This window comes from Cupressus sempervirens, chromosome 8 (assembly GCF_028749045.1).
Source record: "Cupressus sempervirens isolate cs-2001-9-10 chromosome 8, ASM2874904v1, whole genome shotgun sequence".
NCBI lineage: Eukaryota > Viridiplantae > Streptophyta > Pinopsida > Cupressales > Cupressaceae > Cupressus > Cupressus sempervirens.
The window spans coordinates 708,072,371-708,089,492 of record NC_143125.1 but is presented as its reverse complement, the minus strand read 5'-3'; the positions used below and the strand labels follow the sequence as shown (position 1 = coordinate 708,089,492).

Sequence of the window (17,122 nt, the reverse complement as noted above, 5' to 3'; positions counted from 1 at the left end):
TGGTTCATCTAGATCATGTGGACATGGTTTACATTCTTATGTGAGATTTTTATATGAAATTATGAATGTTCTTTTGAGAAATGATCAAGCCAACTCAATTCCATGTACTTTGAGCTTTAGATTTTCTTATATTATAATGTGTCAAATATTTGAGAGCTGAATTTTCTATTGGTCTACGGGTGAATTGAAAAGCTACCATACAATGAAATGATTCCCCCAAAAAATTAATATTTTACTATGATAATTATTTTTTGTTCGCAAATGTATATATTTTTTGTGGTTTTAAAACAACACAATTCGCCTAGATTTTACACATTGTTTGAAAGACAATGATTGATTCGCCAATGAAGATTATAATTTTTTCTTTGTAAAATAAAATTTTTTGCCACAAAAATTAAATTTTTTTGTCAGGTGTTTTACACCTTTCACCAATTTTTTACACCATTTCTAAAGGGGGGATTTCTTAAAGTATACCCTGTTATGTACTAGTTTCTATCCAATTACTAAAGAAATAAAATTATTTCGAAAAAGTGGCATTTCAATAAATCTTACTATTTTTTATGATTTTTATAACAGCATATAAACACCATTTTATAGAGCTCTGAATCAAGAATATTCACATATAGAGTTTATAGTGTTTTAATTAGATATAGTATATTGTAATTAAAAAATTCTACAAGCACATATTTTAATGCTTGAAAATATGTCAGTTTTGAGAAGGAAAAAAATATTAAATCATATCAAAAAAAATATAAGAATTATATGGCGTTCTAGAGGAGAGAGCCCTCTTCTAGAATGTTTAATTTTTCTCTTGGTTAGAATATATTTGTTTTTAAAAATGTGGTGAGAGATGAAAACTATCAATTTCAAATGAGTTGAAATTTGAATCATTATAAAAAAAAAAATACATGTCTAAAGCTGATTTTTATTTTTTATTGTTCTAGTTATATATGTTATTTATAACATAGTTTGAGATCAAAAGGAAATAAATTTATTTCCTTATAGTTTTGTGGTTGGAACTAGACCCCCAATTTTCAATATTTTTTAGCAACTAAAACATTGTCTTAAAAAATTAGGAAAATATATCAATTCTTATTCCAAATAATTATTAAAAATTATAATCCTAAACTTCATCCATTTCTACCCATTTCATTAGTTTACTTCATTTTCAAATTCAAAATAATAATACCAATTTTATGTCATTGAAGGTGAAAAGTTATACTTTTGTTAGCCTTTTCCTTTACAAAAGGGTGACACAGGTTTGTGCTTTCACCCACATGTATGTCAATTATGCAATAATTTTGGACACACAGTAAGATTCTATAGAATGGATAGACAAAACTTTAATAGGAATCCTAATAATAGGAGGAACAATAACAAGAATGGTAGAAGAAGTGAAAATGGCAATGACAATAGTCAGAAGGAAGCAATTAAGAAAGATGTTGATGAATTCAAGGAAGCATTTATAAAAGCTTGTAATCTAGAAAGCTCTTGTATAGTTTTGGAAGAACAGTTTTTGATACATCTGAAGGGAAGTTGAAATCATAGATTGTTTGTGACTCATCCTTTATGAATTAAGCTTTTCTAGCAAAGGAAGAGCATTGTTGGGTTAGAACTGATGTTAGAGAGAGAGCTAGAAGTTGTGCAATTAACAAAAGGTAAAGGACATAGAGAGGAAGCTATGGTCAAGTGGGCAAGTCTTGATATAATCACAGTGAGCACGAATTGAGAAATCAAGCTTAGTAGTAAATAGAGACAATATCTAAATTTGTGGTAGATATGCATTTAATCAGTAGTATGATTTGGAATGAATTAAGGATTGTAAACAAGATTGTGTGTACCATTTGTTCATGTGAAGTGTCTTGAGTGATTGAAGAGCGATTTGACAATAAATTGAAGTGCAAAGAGAATTTTGTGAAGCGCAAAGTTGCAGAAGCCCTCAAAATGTGATTTTAATGTAGTTTGTGAAGCTTGAATCTAGTTATTTAGTGATTAAAGTTACAATTCAATGGCTAGTTGGAATGTATATGATGTGAGTGATAGGCCATGGTATGTGTTCAAGAAAAAAAAAATTGTTTTTATTTTGGATGACCTATTGGGCATATTTTTGCAAGTTCTAGAGAATGTGGTTCATGTTGAGGATATCAAAAGCTACATTCACTATAAGATTGAGAGCATAGGAGATGAAGGTATTCACAAAGATTTGGGAACCATGTATAATAGTGACCTAACCTTGAAATTTGAGTATGCACACTTGAGTGAGTTGAATTTAATAAAGTATATATTTTATACAGAGTTTGATAATCATGATTGGACCCAAATCATTCTGAGTAGGGTACACAATGATATGATATGGCTAGGTGATGTGTAGATAGTTCTTGAAAATGACCTAATTCATAAGGTCACAAGATTGAGTAATGAAGGTTGTAATCCTATTAATAGGAAGAATGTAAGGAAAATGGTAGAAACAAATCTGAATACAAGGTTTGATGCAAGAAACATGAAGGTAGACTCTGTTTAAGATAGAGGAGTAAATATATTAAGCAAGATATTAGGGTACAAGTTCAACCATGGATCAAGGGTTAACTTAGTATCAGCAAGATTTTTTCATGCAACTTATGTAATGGCAGTGAAACGAAGAAAAGTTAATCTAAGTGAGATTATCATATTGCAATTGTTGGATAACATTGCCAAGGTGAAGAAAACAAAGAGTGTATTTTTTAGATTTGAGTCCCTACTGACTCATTTATTTTTCTATGCTACAACAAAGTTTCCTAGAATGAAAAATTGGGATAGTAGTGAGTGTGAAATGAAGATAGTGACTCAATGCTACCAATCAAAGTTGGAGAATGTCAGAGATGATGACATTGAAAGAATGATGAAAGTTTCCAGTTGGAAATGAAACTAAGGTATAGAATACTTCCCTCTATGGTAGAAAAGTACAAGGAAGAGTTATGTTTCATGGTGAAGATAGACAACACTTGTATGGAAGCTGTAGTACCAAGGGTTAAATTTATAGAGCCCATGGGACATGAGATGAGTGTAGAGCTCATAGAAGGGTATTTATAGATTACACTCTAATCAGAAAAGGACACAAAGTGCCCTAGATGGGAAGCTTTTGAGGAGCAAATGAGAATAGTTTAGTCAGAACTACACAAAAAGGAAAGAAAGAAGAAAGTGGAAAAGGTGATAGATTTCATCCTCAAGGAATTAGGTATGACCAAAGAGGAGTTTAATGAAGCCAAAGGCATTGCATTGGAGATGAAAGCAATTGGACAGACTGAAGTGATTGCAACAACTCCTATTACTATTGTAGGGCCTTCAAAAGTTGTGACTATAGCACAACCATGTGTGTAGACTCCCATAGCACCATATGTAGTAGTTGCACTAGTGCAACCAGTTAGAGAAAGATGTGACCAGACTAAGAGGTAGCTAGAAGTGGAAGCAACAATTGCATAGAGAAAATTAGAGAGATTGGTAAAGGTTAAGCAAGAACCTGCACCATAATCAAAGAAAAGAGTCAAGCAAACCACTAGTGGAATAGGAAAGAGGAGGAAGATGATGCAAATAAGTGAATCTAAAAGTTTTGAGGATGAAGTTGGAGACATGTCGATAGTGCAAGATGCGCAAGAAGGAAAAATAATAGCTAGAAAACCAAAGGTAGAGAACCTAAGCATGCAAATAATTTATGATGGCAATTTTGTATAGTTAAATAAGTGTTATAGTTCGTATAGTAATATGGATAGAAGGCAATTAGAAAATACCATTGTAAGAAACATGATTTTGAGGTATAAGAATTTTGAGAATGTTCAAAATAAGATACCCAAAGACCTATATAATAGGCTAATAAATAGAAAGAAGAGAGTATTGGAAGAAGATCTAAGTTTAAGGATCACAACATGATAAATAAACTGTGTGAAGTTGACTCTAAGGAGGATTCAGACAAAATTTTAAGGGTATTGAGCCCTTGCTAAGGAATAAAAGAAGAGAAATTCTTATGATGGGAGGCAATTATGAGGATGTAAGGAAGGAAATAGAGGATGCAATTTTGAAATTCATGACCTTAGTGCCAAAGGTGAGTTCTCAGTCAAAGCCTGATAGCCCACTATATGTACAAGCTAGTACACCTTCCAGTAATGAGGACAAAGCATATAAGACATAACAGGCACTCTCACCACCACATATTGTTATGGGTACTTAATCCATGCAAGTGGATAGTACATGCATAACTGTAGATGTTAAGGAGAACCCTTTCACAAGATATGGAGTAAATATTATTGGAAATATCAACAATATTACAACATATACTAGCTCATATGATGGTGAGGATGAAGAAAAGAAGAAACAAGAGGAGGAAAAGAAGAATCAAGAAGAAAGAAGAGAAGAAGAAATAAAAAGAAAGGATAATAGAGGAAAAGAGGATAAAGGAAGAAAAGAAAAAGGAAGAAGAGAACAAGAAAAATAAAGAAGAAGAGGATAAGAAAAGACAAGAAGAAAAAGACACAAAAAAGAGAGAAGAAAAAAAGAGGAAGAAAAGAAGAAGAAAGAAGAAGAGGAAAGGAAGAAAGTTGAAGAAGATGCAAGGAGAGAAGCAGAAAGATTGATTGAAGAGAAGAAGAAAGCTAAGGAAGAGAAGAAGAAGGTAGGACATAATGCAATTACTCTTATTCCCATTGTAACTTCAATAGTAATAGTATATGTACCATCAAATGATGAAGATCAACAAGGATTGATGAGCTCATTGAGAAAGTTATTTGAAAAGAATAAATTGGTAAAGTCTTTGGAGAAGACACAAACTAAAGTCTTAGATAGAATGCAGAAGACAATTAAAACAACTATAGAAAATCTAGACTTACAGTTAAAGGCCAAGGAGTTGGTGAAGATCTTTGATGAAGATTTCACAACTTTAGTAGAAGTAGCTTCAACGCAAGCACAGGCAAAGCATGATGCATCACTATTTGATACAATATGCACTAATGTGAGAAATGGCCTAAACAGATTGGATGGAAGCATCAAGGAACTAAGAAAACATATTGATGAAGGAAAATGATTGTATGGATAGTGTTTTTTGTCATATAAACACCCGACTAGCTTTGAGATTCAAATTACGGGTATGATGAGTGAACTTGAATCACTCACTACAAAGTTACAACTCCTAGAGACCAGCATTGAAGAGTGTGGAATAGATGTGGAGAAGATCCATGGTGTGATCAGAAGCTTGGAACCTAACAAGGAGAAGGCAATAAAGAGATTCTCTAGTCTTAGAGAAATTTTGTTAGCAAAGATCAACATTTTGTAGAGGCAACTAGAGGAATGTTTTGTAACAAAGACTTCCTATGACAAGTTTGCCTATACTGACTTGAGTGCAGTTGAAGTGGCATCTTATGCACTATGCACACTAATCAGTATTTTAGATATAGTGAAGGAGAACTAAAAGAAGGGAGTGGACAAGCTAAAACTTATTTATGCAGATTATTTCCAAAATATCAAGTTGATCAGTAGCAAGCCACCTAGTTTTTGTTGATACAATTTTTGACACCTTTTCCATTGATGTCAAAGAGGGAGTAATATGTAAAGGATAATTGTATAGTTTTAAATTGTATATTGTATACATAAGGGGGATTACACTTATGTGTCAATGTAAAGGAGTGATAAGGAATGTAATGATCCATCAAAACATGAATAAAATTGTTATGTTTTGAAGCCAATTTTGTGTAGATACTTTATTTGTTTTTTATTATGTATGACATCATTTTGGGACTTAGCCAATTTTCCCAAATGTTTCCATCAATACCAAAGGGAGAGATTGTTGGCAATATGGTCAGATAGATGTCATGATAGTTGTCATTTATGGCAACATATATTCAACATTTCATTTATGCATTTAGAGTTAGAAAATAATCTAAGTGTTAGACAGTTTATAGTAGTATAGAGACAGATGAGATGTGTACAGATGACTCATTGAGAGTTAGCTTATGTGTAATTGAGGAAATATCTATGAAAGTGTCATGATGACATGAACCAGTGTGTAGGTGTATATAGAGAGTACGACATGAGTTATAGTTGAAATAATAGTACAGGTATTTGATAGAGCAAAACAAAGCATACCGATAATCAAAGTTGTATGGATTAAGGAATTATTTTGGTAAAAAAATAATTACTAAGTCATGATGAGCCAACTATGTGGATATTATTCCATAAGTTATTTTGTATTATGTCAAGTGTGTAAAGACATAAAGGTTGACTGAGCAGAGTTTTGCTAATATGCAAGGTATAAGTAAAGATCTTATTTTGTGTAGATAATGAGAAGTTAGATGTGTAATCTATGTGCTATATGAGATATGCAAACTATTGTATGAGTCTTATGTGATGCGAGATTTGATATATGATCAGAAGAAGTGAAAATTACAGTAGTGAGAAAGTATTGTATGTATACCTACTCTTGTGAAGAACTGAATTGTATAATTTCATGTTAGGGCAGTGGGCTCTTCTTGCATACATTGTATTTGATCTATTAACTCCTAACAGGGCCGAGGCTTCTAATAAGGCCTAGTCATCTAACAAGGACTTGAGACACCATATGTATTTCATAGACTCCTAACATGGTCAATATCCTTAACAGGATCCTATTGTTTAGTGAATCATCTAGTGGGTATCATCCCCATTGGAGTTTTGCCTTAGTTAGGGTTTCTCTAGTTAATAAATAATGGTGTAATTTGTTCTCTATGTACATGGTTATGTATACTATTCAACATTGTTGGTTTAATTCCATATGCAAGTTATAAAGTAATTAACAATATTTAGTAGTGGGCAAAATTTTGTAGAATATTGATTCCCACACCCCTGCGCCCCTGCCCCCACCCCCTCCTCCTCGCCCCTCTTAGTATTATCTATTTCTAACAAGGTTGTGATCTAACTTGAAAATAATTTGAGTTTGTCACAAGGTGCATGCAAAGGATTTATTTAAGAGGGTTTCTAAAGATCTTAGAAGATGTCTCCTAGAAGATCCTATGATGATTACAATTCTTCATGATGTGGTGGAGAAAAGGCTTTCAGAGATGCTAGTTCAGTTTGAAGCTAGATTGATCGATTGAGTTAAGCGATGGTTGAATTCTGTAGCTATTTATGGAGCTAGAGTCTACCAATCTGGAAGAGAGTTGTCTGGCCAATTAGAAGACTTCTTTAAGAATGAAGACAACATGGCGAGGTCAAGGAAGAGGTTGGTTTTATTGATCTATTTGTGGAGTCTGATGTGAAACCTATAGAGCAACTTGTGGTTGTTACTGAAGAGATTCCTAACTTTGTTGATGTTGGGATGGAGATTGGTTTTCATGATCAATTGGATGAGTTTGACATGGAAATTGCAGAGCACTTGGTTGTGGATAGTTTGGTTGATGTCGGTGATGAGTTATATGTTGCAGAGCATCTTTTTGTGAGCAATGAGATTGTTGGTATTGAGAGTTTGGCATGTGTTGCTGAGGAGCTACATATTGTGCTGATGTGGATTTTATTGTTGCTGGTGTGGATTCACTAGTTTCCAGTATGGATGAGAATTTTTTGATGAAGCATTATGTATAGTTTGTTCATGGTAGTGAGCATGTTGATTGGATGGTTGAGACTCTAGTGTTTGACAAATGGATGCAGATGTGGGTGATTTTTGTATTTGTTCTATTTTCCCTGATGGAGTGAAAGCATTTGATGAAGATGAAGATGGTTGCATATATTTAATTTGGCATCAATGTGTGGGGCATACTTTTCTATCTACTTGGGGAGTCTAATGCAAGAGCATCTTGACTCATAAAATGGGGAAAATAATTAATTTAATAAAAAAATTCAAAACAAAAGAAAAAAAAAAGAGGAAAAAAATTGTGGAGGAGAGAGAAAATGACGAAAATTAGAAGAAAAATAAATAAATAAAATGGACCAAAGAGGGAAAAAGGCATTTAATAGGTGACACTATTTAAAGTAACTTGTGGTTTGAGAGTTTATTTAATGTAACTTGCTAGGCCGACTTGTGACTTGGTTTGGTATAAATAGAGGTTCTTATCTTGTCATTATTCATCATCTAGCATGGAGGAAGTTAGCTAGAGAGGGGTAGCTAAGAAGAGAGAAGTTGAGAAGAACTAGTAGTTGCAGCTTGGGAAACAAGAAGGTTGCTTGGTGGCTTATGAGCACAAGTTTAGATTCTTCTTGGGGTTTCTACTAGATTGTGGATCTGGGCTAGCTAGGGTTTGGATCTTACAAGATCTTGCAGAATTACTATTGTAATTGCTTATTTATTTGGTCGTAACCCAAAAGGCCTTATAGTCGAGCATGTTGGATGTAAATCTTATAATTATATTATGAGAATTGGCATTATTTTGGATCTAAATATCTGTGTTATTATTTATCTTCCATTGTGTGGTTATTTGTTGGGGGCTAGGATATCTCTGTTGGTGATTCTCCTACCTTGGACTGCGTCACATTTAGAACCACATATGTAATCTTGAACCCCACTTTCTCAAAGAAAAAATAATCATGGGGTCAAGCTAATTAAGGTTGTATATGGTTGTTATTATTTGACATAAACATGAAAAGTTGAAGTGTTGCATACAAGAGCACAATTCATAGTTATTTAGCATATCACAAGAGCATTAAAAAGGAACACAATATTATACAACATCCCTTAGAGCAATCACAACATCAAAAATTGCATAAATAAGAATATATAGACACAATTGCACTTTACTAAGCATGTATTTAATCATTTCAAATGTCATTGAATCAATATATCTAGTTTGACTATCATCAAGAAAATATGTGAAATCTCACTTTGGATAACAAGAATTACTATTACTTTTGAGTACCAATTTGTTTAAATACTTACACAAAAATACATTTTGAAGAAAAAACCATTAGATTTAAGATGGTAATTTCAACATTAGAATTACAAATATAATGAATAAGACCTGCCTAATTTTTTAAAATATAATATTAAAAAACTTAATTTTAAACCTACATAATTTAATTATTATACGTATAATTGCTAACTCTTAAATAGATCACAATACTTGTATTAAAAAATAACATTCCTTGTTACACAAAACAAAATGTTTGCCATTCTTTATTAGTATCATCAATATATTACACTATTGTATATATACAAGCTCTTCTCGTTTTCATTTATATAACTTAATTATAATTTTATTTGATCCCAAATACTTAATATAGTTTTATGCATCTCCACATGCACTTCTCACTTCTACATATGAACAAACATATAATGGTCATTCCTGGAAAGCAAAGATACTCGAGTTCTTCATTCTAGCATTGTTTCATGGTGAATAGAGAGACACATACACCCTTGTATTACACCATGCATTTTTCACCTCTACAAGTGGACAAACATATAATAGTCATTCCGAATACATAGGTACTCAAGTTCTCTATTCTAACATTGTTTAGTGGTGAGTTCAGAGACACATAAACCCTTTGCTACGCACTAGAATGCCTTTCTTACATCTAATGACATGTTAAATAAACCTAGAGATCATCACCCAAAAATAAATATATACATGTGGGGCATGAATTTTGTCAAAGGCATTGCCAAGAACACCAATGCCTATGAATCTACCAAGGAAAATCAAGCCTTCAATCACAAAAAAAAGTTTGCAGGTGGGTTTGTTGAGTGTACCCACCAAAGAACAGTACACAAAGTCAACTACATATTTTCATATTCACACCTAATCTCATCTACTTTCTATAACCTCCTCTAGCATATTATAGTTATACATTTATGACATTATATTAATGATATGAACAATAATTTTTAAATCAATTCTCTTGTACAAGACAAACCCATTTCCTCGGTACTCTCAACTCTCTGTCATCGCCAACTTTCATCCTCGATTAATGAGGGCATTCACAGAAATATCGATGATATCTTCATCTACAAACAATAATTTACTATGTTTAAGCCGATATTAATATAGTCCTGCCTATACTTTATTAGCATATTTTCAGATTGTGCACGAGGGCCTCTCAGATCAGATCAGATCGGTTCAGGACTTCCAGGTATGAATCTCTGCAAAAATTAAGAGTACCCATTTCATTAAATATTATCATGCTTATCGTTTTCCTTCTTCATCTGACTGATTTAATCACAGAGATTCTGCTGCACCCATGAATTTATTTCTCTATATTATAAATATCACGGGAAGGTTCTGATGATCTCATTATTTGGGTGGGATAGAAAACTAGTTTGCCATTAATCTTGATAATCATTTCTACGTGATCATCCTGCACGAATTTTGCAGTTTGTTATCAGAGTTTCATTCCACTCTGAATTGCAAAATCATTATATAATGAAGAGGACAATCCTCTGGAAAAAACCCAAGATCTGTTGTGAATTCATTCCAAGCATTTTGGATTGAATCTGCGCCGTCCCTGCTATATCAGTCATTTACTAACTTAAGCACTTCAGTTATAAATTATTTCAGGCCAGAATTTGTCAGAGCTCTGAATGAATAGCCAACAAGATGTACCTATATTGTGTATCTGCATGCGGGCAGTCTATATAGGTGTGTATATATGGCAGGTTGCCCTGTGGGTGTGTGTATGTATTTGCTTATGGGTGTGTGTATATTGCATGGTGTTTGTGTGTATATTGCATGATGTTTACATGTGGTGTTAGTAGCTTGGGATTCTTCCCATATTGTCAGGAGGGGAGTTGTCCCTGTATAAACTCGACCCTGTTCATGTGGCTATCGATTTTTGTTGGGAGTTTGTGCTTCCCAAGGCATGCATGCTTTGGACATAAAAGTCAATGGGATCTTACCTAGGCTACTTTCTTTGTCGGGTTGGATGAGGCTGAGACCCCAGCCTATCAATTTAAGACTCGCAAGCTGTAGTTTTGCAGAAGACTGGGTGGATAATAATTAAATATCACTTTTGGGGATCAGAATTGCAGCCTGGGAAGTGATGCTAATTCCAAATTTATCTATTAGGGGAAAGATCTTACTATTGAATGTGTTCCAATGGTAGGTAGTGGCCTTTAGTTACCGTCATTTAAACATCTTTTTTTACTTTACAATTGGTTTATGGATTTGATTGTGTATGTTTTTTTGTTATCAATGTTTCGGATCACACTCTGTGATCCATCATCATGCATCTTACATCCTTCTTTCATCCCAATGGTGGATCATAGAATATGATCCAAGATGTTGATGACAAAAAAACATACACAATCAAATCCAAAAGCAAAATCATGTCATTATATTTTTTTTGTTATCATCAATGTTTCAGATCACATTTTGTGATTCATCATTACAATGAGAGAGAAAAAGATAATTAGTTTTTGAATTCGATTGTGTAGTCTTTAAAAAAATAACAAATTGATTTGATATAACTGAAGAAATTTGTGGTTGTATAGCCATAGTAGTGACTAAATAGCCAACTAAAAGATAAAAAGTATAAAGGTGATTGCAAAAAGATTCAGATTGTTTCCCTTTGTAAAGTACATGTTCTAGTTTGTTGTTTATGCATTGTCACATCATTTTTATCGTCTAGCTATAACAGAAGTCATTGATTTGACATCTACACTTGTCCATCTAATATCTAAAGTTGATGACAAAAAAAAATGCACAGTCAAATCCAAAAGCAAAATCAAGTCATTATATATTTTTTGTTATCATCAACATTTCAGATCACACTTCACGATTCATCATTACAATAAGAGAGAAAAAGATAATTAGTTTTTGAATTTGATTGTGTAGTCTTTAAAAAAATAACAAATTGTTTTGATATAACTAAAGAAATTTGTGATTACTAGCCAACTAAAACATAAAAAGTATAAAGATGATTGCAAAAAAAATCAAATTGTTCCCCTTTGTAAAGTACGTGTTCTAGTTTGTTGTTTAGGCATTGTCACATCATTTTTATTGTCTAGCTATAATAGAAGTCATTGATTTGACATCTACACTTGTCCATCTAATATATATACTACTTGTTTTAATGCTCTCTTTTTTAAAATTATATTGGAATAACAATTGTTACTTTAAAGTTGTTATTACAATGAAGGCTAACCACAATTGAATGAAATGTAACCTTAGTTGTACAAAGAAAACAATCATGTGATGCCAAATCAATTGCATATGTATGGGTGCCTTTTTTGCATGACCATTGGTCTTAACTTTTTGGGGCTAATTTGGAGACCCTAGAAAGAAACATGCTAATGTGATATTATATTTGTTGATGTGACCTTGAAACCTTAGTTAGAAGCAGAGGACTTGTCAAGTAAGCTTCTGTGAAAATTGGGAGTGATTTGACATTTCCAAGTAGGATTTTGAAAAGCAAAAAGGTTGGGTGCTCAACTAATGGGTCATCTTCCCTATGTTCCATAGGCATTGGGAAGTTTGTTTTATTTCTAAGGGCTTAATAGGCTAGAAAATAACTAAAAAGGGATGAAGGGAGGGGTATAGGGAAAAGGGTCAACATGGAACAATATGTAGAATGTGACACAAAGTACAAAAAAAACTTATTTTTCTACAACTGGAGCTCTTAATCATCTTGATGATGGGTCACAAAGTATGGCTCAAAACATTAATGCAAAAAATACATTGACAATTAAATTTAGAAACAATAAAAATGAAGTATATAAAAAGATCACATACTTTGAATTCACACTAGATTGAAGGTTCAAGATCACATATGTAGAGATCGTAGTCAAATCTATGAAATTGAAATAGGTATAACTAAATTGAATTTGAATAGGCTAGAATAATTAAATTATAATAGGCTAGAAACTAACTTTCACTCTAGTGTAGTTTATTTTTATATACTTGATTGTAATCTCTACATATGTGACCTTGAACCTTCAATCTAGTCTTAAACTTGTAAGCTATTTATATACTTTCTTCTTGTTACTTCTAGATTCAATTGTGTATGTATCTTCCATATTAACATTTCAAACCACACTATGATCAATCATCAAGATATTAAAGAGCTCAAGGTGTAGAAAACTAAGTAATTTTTTTAGTAGCACGTCACATTCCTACAAATTGCCCCATGTGCATCCTTTCTCCTATACCCATCCTTTTATCCTTTTTTATCTTATCTATGTATTTACATCAACTTATTTTTTCACTCCTTAAGCTCTTTAGCATCCCAACATTGGATAATAGAATGTAATCCAAATGTTAATGGAAAAAAATACATAAAAATAATTGAATCCAAAAAAATTCTTTTTAATAAATCTAAATGGAAATAGCTCCATATCTAGCTATTAATGTTTATAAATTCTAACATTCAATATATTTGTGTGATAACCATGTATGAATTTATACTGCACAAAAGTTACACATCTTCACAAAACAATGAAGGAGATGTTATATTAAATAAGAACATTCATTGAGAATAACAATATCGGAAGGGTAAAAGCTTCACTATTGAACCATTTTATGCATCATGATGTTGTCTCTATTATGGTTTTCCTTTTATATGATCTTGAAGCCATTATGTTAGAGGTTAGGGATAGAAAGAAGAAAGGTAAAAGCTTCACTATTCTGAACCAAGGTATTTATCCATTGTCTTTATAACTTTCATTTGGCCATGTGTCATCCTCATTGTGTCACCTTAGCTAATAACTAGGGCCCACAAAATCCTACTAGTATCGGTGGTGGGGGTTGTTCTGTGAACCCCACTATTCATCCTTCCCCTTCTTCTACCTTGTCTAGTAATTCCATAAAATACAAAAAGACTTCAAATGGGTCCTAGATTATGAAAAACCCTAAATTGAAAAAATTGGTGGAAATTGACCTTGTTGATACATAAGAAGAGAATGATGGAGGTCCTAGAAGGTCAAGTAGGTTGGCCAAAGGTAGGGCTAGACAAAAATAGAAGGCTTACAAAAAAATGTATGCTAATAAGGAGGAGTCGAGGTTGGAGGCTAGTGAGAAGGAGGTGAGTGAGAAAATGAGAATGGGAGAGGAGGAAGAGGACATTGAGGTGGGGCTAGAAAAAAATACCTCTAACTCAGAGGATGCTAAAATCAAGGAAACATAGAGAAGGTTAGTTAGGACACCACCCATGTGTCTGCTAGTTTCACTATGAATACATTTGAATTCATTTCCACTACTATCCCTCCTCCCTATACTGCTAAAAATACCTCGCTAATGATAGCTTCCTCCCTATGAGGATTGAGAAAAGATAAAGAGATATATTTTATGCTAACCCTAATGTGATGTAGGTTTAGGAGTTAGAGATGTCTAAAGGAAAATGTGTTGGTTTCCAAAAGGCACCGGTTTGGTTGGGGACACTAAACGCGAGATGGATGCCCTCAATGCCCATTTCACTAATTTGGAAAAGAGTTTTAGAACACTCTCTAGTTCTTCTTTGAATGCAACCCAAGTTGTTGCTACTACTGTCTAGTTTATGCACCAGGAAAGTGAAGGTGAAGGTCTCGACATAGAGGATTCAAAGAAATTATATGGTTTCCTTGCTAACAATTGGACTTTGATGGAAAAAAGGGGAAAAGGAAAAGGCTACAATTTAAGCCTTCGATTTATTATGTTTTATGTTATGTTCTTTGGACTTGTTGTTGTAGGTATGCACCAGCCTTAAACTATTTCGACTAGCTAATGGACCTTATAGATTTTATTATTTTTTTCTTAAGTAATTACAATAGATATATTGTTCGTAGATATAATAGATATGCTTATAAGACTATTAGAAGGAAGAACAATATGTTGGTTGCAAGTTATTTTATTTTTATTACCAGTAATTATGATACTCTGTTAGATACTCTCAATTGCTAGTAGTAGGTTGGGGAATCTGATTTTACTATTAAAGAGTAGGATTGCAAATGTGTTAGTAGTTTAATTTTTTCTCATATGTTGTGAATGATTTGTCCCTAGGGTTTTAGTAATGGCTAGCCCCCTGATTTTTTGGATGCTTTAATATTATTTAAACAATATTGGAAGGGTATCAAGACTATTTTTCTCTAGTTAGTAGTTTATTTTTTTGGATGGCTTTTTTTCTTAGGTGGTTGTCTTTGATGTTAAAAAAGGGTATTGACTAAGGTGTCACTATGTTGGTTTTACTCTTTTTGTTGCTCTGTTGTAAGAGACCCCACCTCTTGTTTTTCTCTCTCAGCCAACCACCCTATTTTGGTTACTTTTAATATCAAAATAATATTGGAAAGATAACTCTAAAGTTCTTACTAAAAACACTCCAGTGCATATTTTGAAAATTTTTAAACATTTCATGTAAACAATTGTAAATGTTATTTCTTTGTGTTATCTTCTTTTTCAACTTTCATATAAGCCAACACTACATAGATTAAATTTCATAGTGTCCCTTCTTCCTCATTAATTACCTCTTGGTCACTCAATTTCTTCAAATTTCTATAATTTCTTTTATGAAGTTTGAATTCATCGCAATCTGAACCAAGAATGATTCTCCAATTCTATAAAATGTAGATTTATAGAAGTTTTAAAGAAAAATAAATAATCTAATGCCAAATGAAACTTTGGTTGGATAAAATAGAATGTTCAATTTTCCCAGTACTCTATTTTTAAATACAAAATAAATATATAGATGCAAAAATTTAATATACTCATGGATGGCAATAAAAGAATCCAATTTTTTTTTCTAATTTTGTCTATATTATCAAATAATTGATATTCACTTGAGAAAAATATATTTTATTTTATAGATTATTTTAGCTAATATTTTCTAATATTTCAAATGTTTTATTTTCGTAGGTTTTCTCATTTTAGTTCCAAACTTGTACATATGGAGGCGTTGGTTTCAACCAAATGGCATGGTTCAATCCAAGGAATAGTAGAAGCACCTTTAAATATGGTATGGAAAATGATTTCTCAAAGCAATAAATTACCAGAATGGATGCCAATGGTTGAACAATGTAATGATATGGAAGGAAAGGATGGTGAGGTTGGATATGTGAGAGAAGTTATAGGAGACATGTTCCCACAAATAGATGGAAACAAGGCATGGATTAAAGAAAAATTGTCTCAAATAGATTCAAAAAACTACACATACACTTATACTATGGAATCAAGCAATGTTGGATTGGAAGGCTACACAAATACCATTCAACTCTTAAATTTTGGTGACAGAACAACGTTAGTACTTTGGTGTTTTGAAGTGAGCCCTGTGATTGATAGTTCACAAGATAGTTTAATTGAGTATTTGGGTTTTCTTTACAAATCTTCCATTAAGAAACTAGAGATGGTAGTGAAGGGTACCCTTGAAGGTAAGAGTGATATGAGTCTCCATATCATTGAAGAAGAAAAAAATGAAGTCAAAAGATAATCGTGGCTATAATTTATTTTCTTATTAAACGGATTTGAATTATTATTGAGACCTTTAGTTGTTAATAGTTTCTTGATAAGAGGTTTTTCAAAATAAATTTAAACATATGTTTTAAGAAGTAATTTTATATATTTTTAAGACTATTCTTAAAATAGTTTTAATAAATTAAATTAGTTTTTAGTTAAAAAGATTGAATATATAGTTGAATATTATTATAAAATTAAATATGTCACTTATTTATCTTTATTCAAGTTTAAGGTGTGTAAGATAATCAAGATCAAAAGAAAGATTTACTAGGATTGAACATTTCTATTAAAAACATAAGTTATAGTAGTTTAAATTGTTTTCAGTAAAGGATGAAAATGAAAAAACAAATTAAAATCAATCAATTGAACACAATCTAATTCATTCACTTATATTGTACTTCAATTATATTTCACCACAAATAGATGTAGACAATATTTTAATAAAAGATTAATATTACAATTGGGATAATGATATGGAAAAACAAAATGTTTGAGCAACAAAACAAAGATTCAATTTCAATGAAATAAAACATGTACTATCATAGAGAAAATTCCAATCACAAACAATATTCTCTACAAACAAAATTATAAAATTTTATTATTTCCAATATGCCTCCATGAAAAGAATGCTACAAATTTATAGGCACTAATATGTCTAAAATAAATGATTTGAAGATATTTTTCAAATCTATATGTGAGAAGGAAATAAAACAAAAAATATATGTTTTTCCAAATATCAATGTAAGAAGACAAAGAGTAACAAATACAACCATATACTAATTTAG

General features: G+C 32.1%; 1 long non-coding RNA gene across 1 annotated transcript; it reads left to right on the top strand.

Annotated features, from left to right (window-relative positions):
- The first annotated feature begins 9,802 nt into the window (after positions 1 to 9,802).
- On the top strand, positions 9,803 to 16,463 carry LOC149544394 (uncharacterized). The gene is made up of 2 exons (XR_016355282.1): positions 9,803 to 10,053; positions 15,741 to 16,463. It is a non-coding gene; the product is annotated as an uncharacterized LOC149544394 (long non-coding RNA).
- The last annotated feature ends 659 nt before the right edge of the window (positions 16,464 to 17,122 follow it).